Source organism: Engystomops pustulosus, chromosome 7 (genome assembly GCF_040894005.1).
Source record: "Engystomops pustulosus chromosome 7, aEngPut4.maternal, whole genome shotgun sequence".
Taxonomy (NCBI): Eukaryota; Metazoa; Chordata; class Amphibia; order Anura; family Leptodactylidae; genus Engystomops; species Engystomops pustulosus.
Genome location: NC_092417.1, coordinates 139,648,717 through 139,656,216, shown reverse-complemented (window position 1 = coordinate 139,656,216; position 7,500 = coordinate 139,648,717).

The following is a 7,500-nucleotide window of genomic DNA, read 5'->3' as shown; positions in this document are numbered from 1 at the left end:
AGCGCATGATGCGCATGGAGCTGGCGCTCCGCTGCCAGGCGAGCTTTCGCCAATCCAAGCCCCTGTCTCTAGGCTACTCCCCAAACAGCACTTCTAAGAACCTTTTGTATAAGATCAAGTGTAGTAGCGTTCTTATAAGTTTAGGATATGCCGGGTGAGGGGAATGTAAACAGATGCGCAAGAAGCGCTGAAATAATATCCCTAAATGGTAAAAGTTTGCCAGTATATTTTGTGGATAACACAGCAGGGTGGCGACAAAGTTAACAACTTTGATGTGGAATCCATGAAAACAACCCAAATTTCTGCCTGACACACCTCGTTTGATAAAGGGACGATGTATGGAGGCAGCTATATGGACGACTTTTGGAGGTAGCAATGGAGACAACGTGTGGAGGCTGCTATGGAGACAATTTAATTTGGATAGTGCCTGTATGTGGCAGTCCCAAACATTTTTCAAACCAGAGGAGCAGGTAGGTGGCCCTCCAGTAAAATGGAATAGATTGAGTGCCTGTATGTGGCAGTCCCAAAAATGTTTCAAACCAGAGGAGCAGGTAGGTGGCCCTCCAGTAAAATGGAATAGATTGAGTGCCTGTATGTGGCAGTCCCAAAAATTCTTCAAACCAGAGGAGCAGGTAGGTGGCCCTCCAGTAAAATGGAATAGATTGAGTGCCTGTATGTGGCAGTCCCAAAAATTCTTCAAACCAGAGGAGCAGGTAGGTGGCCCTGCAGTAAAATGGAATAGATTGAGTGCCTGTATGTGGCAGTCCCAAAAATGTTTCAAACCAGAGGAGCAGGTAGGTGGCCCTCCAGTAAAATGGAATAGATTGAGTGCCTGTATGTGGCAGTCCCAAAAATTGTTCAAACCAGAGGAGCAGGTAGGTGGCCCTGCAGTAAAATGGAATAGATTGAGTGCCTGTATGTGGCAGTCCCAAAAATGTTTCAAACCAGAGGAGCAGGTAGGTGGCCCTCCAGTAAAATGGAATAGATTGAGTGCCTGTATGTGGCAGTCCCAAAAATTCTTCAAACCAGAGGAGCAGGTAGGTGGCCCTGCAGTAAAATGGAATAGATTGAGTGCCTGTATGTGGCAGTCCCAAAAATGTTTCAAACCAGAGGAGCAGGTAGGTGGCCCTCCAGTAAAATGGAATACATTGAGTGCCTGTATGTGGCAGTCCCAAAATTTTTTTAAAACAGAGGACCGGGTAGGTGGCCCTCCAGAAAAATGGAATAGATTGAGTGCCTGTATGTGGCACTCACAAAAATTGTTTCAAACAGAGGACCGGGTAGGTGGCCCTCCAGAAAAATTAAATGCATGAAGTACTATAGCAAGAGCCAGTGGGCCCTGTCAAAAAATAGCCATTTTCCTCTGCTTTACTGTACAAAGAGGAGGAGAAGGAGGAAAATGAGGAGGAGGAGGAGGAGTGGATCAATTATTCAGGTTGAGCTTCCTTCACCTGGTGGAGATTGGAAATTCTGAGAAATCCAGCCTTTATTCATTTTAATAAGCGTCAGCCTGTCAGCGCTGTCAGTCGACAGGCGTGTACGCTTATCGGTGATGATGCCACCAGCTGCACTGAAAACCCGCTCGGACAAGACGCTAGCGGCAGGGCAGGCAAGAACCTCCAAGGCGTACAGCGCCAGTTCGTGCCACATGTCCAGCTTTGAAACCCAGTAGTTGTAGGGAGCTGTGTGATCATTTAGGACGATGGTATGGTCAGCTACGTACTCCCTCACCATCTTTCTGTAAAGATCAGCCCTACTCTGCCGAGACTGGGGACAGGTGACAGTGTCTTGCTGGGGTGACATAAAGCTGGCAAAAGCCTTGTAAAGCGTACCCTTGCCAGTGCTGGACAAGCTGCCTGCTCGCCTACTCTCCCTCGCTACTTGTCCCGCAGAACTACGCACTCTGCCGCTAGCGCTGTCAGAAGGGAAATACTGTTTCAGCTTGTGCACCAGGGCCTGCTGGTATTCATGCATTCTCACACTCCTTTCCTCTGCAGGGATGAGAGTGGAAAGATTTTGCTTGTACCGTGGGTCCAGGAGAGTGAACACCCAGTAATCGGTGCTGGAATAAATTCTTTGAACGCGAGGGTCACGGGATAGGCAGCCTAGCATGAAATCTGCCATATGCGCCAGAGTACCAACGCGTAAGAATTCACTCCCCTCACTGGCCTGACTGTCCATTTCCTCCTCCTCCAACTCCTCCAACTCCTCTTCTTCTGCCCATACACGCTGAACAGTGAAGGACTCAACAATGGTCCCCTCTTGTGTCTCGCCAACATTCTCCTCCTCTTCCTCCTCATCCTCCTCCACCTCCACCTCCTCCGATATGCGCTGAGAAACAGACCTCAGGGTGCTTTGGCTATCAACAAGGGAATATTCTTCCCCCGTCTCTTGTGACGAGCGCAAAGCTTCCGACTTCATGCTGACCAGAGAGTTTTTCAACAGGCCAAGCAGCGGGATGGTGAGGCTGATGATGGCGGCATCGCCACTGACCATCTGTGTTGACTCCTCAAAGTTACTCAGCACCTGACAGATATCAGACATCCACGTCCACTCCTCATTGTAGACTTGAGGAAGCTGACTGACCTGACTACCAGTTCTGGTGGAAGTTGACATCTGGCAGTCTACAATCGCTCTGCGCTGCTGGTAAACTCTGGATAACATGGTCAGTGTTGAATTCCACCTCGTGGGCACGTCGCACAACAGTCGGTGAGCGGGCAGTTGGAGGCGGCGCTGCGCTGCCCTGAGAGTGGCAGCATCTGGGCTGGACTTCCTGAAATGCGCACAGATGCGGCGCACCTTCGTGAGCAAATCAGACAGATTGGGGTATGTCTTGAGGAAACGCTGCACTATCAGATTTAACACATGGGCCAGGCATGGCACATGTGTCAGTCTGCCGAGTTGCAGAGCCGCCACCAGGTTACGGCCGTTGTCACACACAACCATTCCCGGCTTGAGGTTCAGCGGTGCCAGCCACAGATCAGTCTGCGCCGTGATGCCCTGTAATAGCTCTTGGGCGGTGTGCCTTTTGTCGCCTAGGCTCAGCAGTTTGAGCACCGCCTGCTGTCGCTTAGCGACGGCACTGCTGCTGTGCCTAGAGCTACCGACTGATGGCGCCGTGCCCACGGATGGTAGTTCGGAGGAGGAGGTGGAGGAGGGGTGGGAGGAGGAGGAGGCATAGTAGGCCTGAAACACCTGGACCGAGGTAGGCCCCGCAATCCTCGGCGTCGGCAGTATATGAGCAGCCCCAGGGTCAGACTCGGTCCCAGCCTCCACCAAGTTAACCCAATGTGCCGTCAGCGATATATAGTGGCCCTGCCCGGCAGCACTCGTCCACGTGTCCGTGGTCAGGTGGACCTTGTCAGAAACGGCGTTGGTCAGGGCACGGATGATGTTGTCTGACACGTGCTGGTGCAGGGCTGGGACGGCACATCGGGAAAAGTAGTGGCGGCTGGGGACCGAATACCGAGGGGCGGCCGCCGCCATGAGGTTGCGAAAGGCCTCGGTCTCTACTAGCCTATAGGGCAGCATCTCCAGGCTAAGCAATCTGGAGATGTGCACATTAAGGGCTTGGGCGTGCGGGTGGGTTGCACTATATTTGCGTTTCCGCTCCAGCGTCTGGGGTATGGAGAGCTGAACGCTGGTGGATGCTGTGGAGGATCGTGGAGGCGACGATGGGGTTTTTGTGGCAGGGTCCTGGGCAGGGGGCTGACTAGCAGCTGACACAGGGGAAGGAGCAGTGGTGTGCACGGCCGGAGGTGAACGGGCTTGTTGCCACTGAGTGGGGTGCTTAGCATTCATATGCCTGCGCATACTGGTGGTAGTTAAGCTAGTAGTGGTGGAACCCCTGCTGAGCCTGGTTTGGCAAATGTTGCACACCACAGTCCGTCGGTCATCCGGTGTTTCCTTAAAGGACCTCCACACTTCTGAAGATCTAGCCCTCGCCGCAAGAGCCCTCACCACGGGAGCTTCACTAGTTGACAGTGGCGCTGATGCACCAGCTCTGGCCCTGCCTCTCCGTCTGGCCCCACCACTGCCTCTTCCAACCTGTTCAGGTCGAGGACTCTCCTCCGTCTCAGAAGCACTGTGTTCACCCGGCCTCTCAACCCAGCTTGGGTCTGTCACCTCATCATCCTCCGATCCCTCAGTCTGCTCCCCCCTCGGACTTCCTGCCCTGACAACAACTTCCCCACTGTCTGACAACCGTGTCTCCTCATCGTCGGACACCTCTTTACACACTTCCACTACGTCAAGAAGGTCATCATCACCCACAGACTGTGACTGGTGGAAAACCTGGGCATCGGAAAATTGCTCAGCAGCAACCGGACAAGTGGTTTGTGACTGTGGGAAGGGTCCAGAAAACAGTTCCTCAGAGTATGCCGGTTCAAATGGCAAATTTTCCTGGGAGGGGGCAGACTGGGGGGGAGGAGGCTGAGGTGCAGGAGCTGGAGGAGTGGGGATTTCGGTGACATGGGTGGACTGCGTGGAAGACTGACTGGTGGTGGACAAATTGCTCGAAGCATTGTCAGCAATCCACGACATCACCTGTTCGCACTGTTCTGGCCTCAACAGTGCTCTACCACGAGTCCCAGTAACTTCAGACATGAACCTAGGGAGTGTAGCTCTGCGGCGTTCCCCTGCTCCCTCATCAGCAGGTGGTGTCTCACCCCGCCCAGGACCACGGCCTCTGACCCCTGCAGTAGTTGGACGCCCACGTCCCCGCCCTCGTCCTCTACCCCTAGCCCTCGGGTTAAACATTTTTAAAATGAGAGTTATAACTTTTTTTTTTTTTTTACTTCTTTTTGTTTTTTTTTGTATTTTTTTGTGTTTTTTTTTTTTTTTTGTGTTTTTTGTTTTTTTTTGAGTTTTTAAAACCAAACAATCCTATCCTATTGCTATGGCTATTTTCTAGCCAAGTATCAAAGGAAGCACACTACTATGCCAGATGAGATGACACTGAGTTAGTGCCTAATAGAAATCCAACCCCTACTGAATTTTGCCACTTCGGCCTTTGCTATGGATATGTGCGCCACTAAGCGCAGAACACAGCGGTCGCAAGTCTCACTACAAATTGCTCAGAATTGGCAAGTACATGCACTGCAGAAACTACAGCCACCAGCAGATCAACCAGAAATCAAATATATAGAACGCTACTGTAGGCTTCAAGAAGCTGTTTGTATTCTCCTATGGCTATTTTCTAGCCAAGTATCAAAGGAAGCACACTACTATGCCAGATGAGATGACACTGAGTTATTGCCTAATAGAAATCCAACCCCTACTGAATTTTGCCACTTCGGCCTTTGCTATGGATATGTGCGCCACTAAGCGCAGAACACAGCGGTCGCAAGTCTCACTACAAATTGCTCAGAATTGGCAAGTACATGCACTGCAGAAACTACAGCCACCAGCAGATCAACCAGAAATCAAATATATAGAACGCTACTGTAGGCTTCAAGAAGCTGTTTGTATTCTCCTATGGCTATTTTCTAGCCAAGTATCAAAGGAAGCACACTACTATGCCAGATGAGATGACACTGAGTTATTGCCTAATAGAAATCCAACCCCTACTGAATTTTCCCACTTCGGCCTTTGCTATGGATATGTGCGCCACTAAGCGCAGAACACAGCGGTCGCAAGTCTCACTACAAATTGCTCAGAATTGGCAAGTACATGCACTGCAGAAACTACAGCCACCAGCAGATCAACCAGAAATCAAATATATAGAACGCTACTGTAGGCTTCAAGAAGCTGTTTGTATTCTCCTATGGCTATTTTCTAGCCAAGTATCAAAGGAAGCACACTACTATGCCAGATGAGATGACACTGAGTTATTGCCTAATAGAAATCCAACCCCTACTGAATTTTCCCACTTCGGCCTTTGCTATGGATATGTGGGCCACTAAGCGCAGAACACAGCGGTCGCAAGTCTCACTACAAATTGCTCAGAATTGGCAAGTACATGCACTGCAGAAACTACAGCCACCAGCAGATCAACCAGAAATCAAATATATAGAACGCTACTGTAGGCTTCAAGAAGCTGTTTGTATTCTCCTATGGCTATTTTCTAGCCAAGTATCAAAGGAAGCACACTACTATGCCAGATGAGATGACACTGAGTTATTGCCTAATAGAAATCCAACCCCTACTGAATTTTGCCACTTCGGCCTTTGCTATGGATATGTGCGCCACTAAGCGCAGAACACAGCGGTCGCAAGTCTCACTACAAATTGCTCAGAATTGGCAAGTACATGCACTGCAGAAACTACAGCCACCAGCAGATCAACCAGAAATCAAATATATAGAACGCTACTGTAGGCTTCAAGAAGCTGTTTGTATTCTCCTATGGCTATTTTCTAGCCAAGTATCAAAGGAAGCACACTACTATGCCAGATGAGATGACACTGAGTTATTGCCTAATAGAAATCCAACCCCTACTGAATTTTGCCACTTCGGCCTTTGCTATGGATATGTGCGCCACTAAGCGCAGAACACAGCGGTCGCAAGTCTCACTACAAATTGCTCAGAATTGGCAAGTACATGCACTGCAGAAACTACAGCCACCAGCAGATCAACCAGAAATCAAATATATAGAACGCTACTGTAGGCTTCAAGAAGCTGTTTGTATTCTCCTATGGCTATTTTCTAGCCAAGTATCAAAGGAAGCACACTACTATGCCAGATGAGATGACACTGAGTTATTGCCTAATAGAAATCCAACCCCTACTGAATTTTCCCACTTCGGCCTTTGCTATGGATATGTGCGCCACTAAGCGCAGAACACAGCGGTCGCAAGTCTCACTACAAATTGCTCAGAATTGGCAAGTACATGCACTGCAGAAACTACAGCCACCAGCAGATCAACCAGAAATCAAATATATAGAACGCTACTGTAGGCTTCAAGAAGCTGTTTGTATTCTCCTATGGCTATTTTCTAGCCAAGTATCAAAGGAAGCACACTACTATGCCAGATGAGATGACACTGAGTTATTGCCTAATAGAAATCCAACCCCTACTGAATTTTGCCACTTCGGCCTTTGCTATGGATATGTGCGCCACTAAGCGCAGAACACAGCGGTCGCAAGTCTCACTACAAATTGCTCAGAATTGGCAAGTACATGCACTGCAGAAACTACAGCCACCAGCAGATCAACCAGAAATCAAATATATAGAACGCTACTGTAGGCTTCAAGAAGCTGTTTGTATTCTCCTATGGCTATTTTCTAGCCAAGTATCAAAGGAAGCACACTACTATGCCAGATGAGATGACACTGAGTTATTGCCTAATAGAAATCCAACCCCTACTGAATTTTCCCACTTCGGCCTTTGCTATGGATATGTGCGCCACTAAGCGCAGAACACAGCGGTCGCAAGTCTCACTACAAATTGCTCAGAATTGGCAAGTACATGCACTGCAGAAACTACAGCCACCAGCAGATCAACCAGAAATCAAATATATAGAACGCTACTGTAGGCTTCAAGAAGCTGTTTGTATTCTCCTAT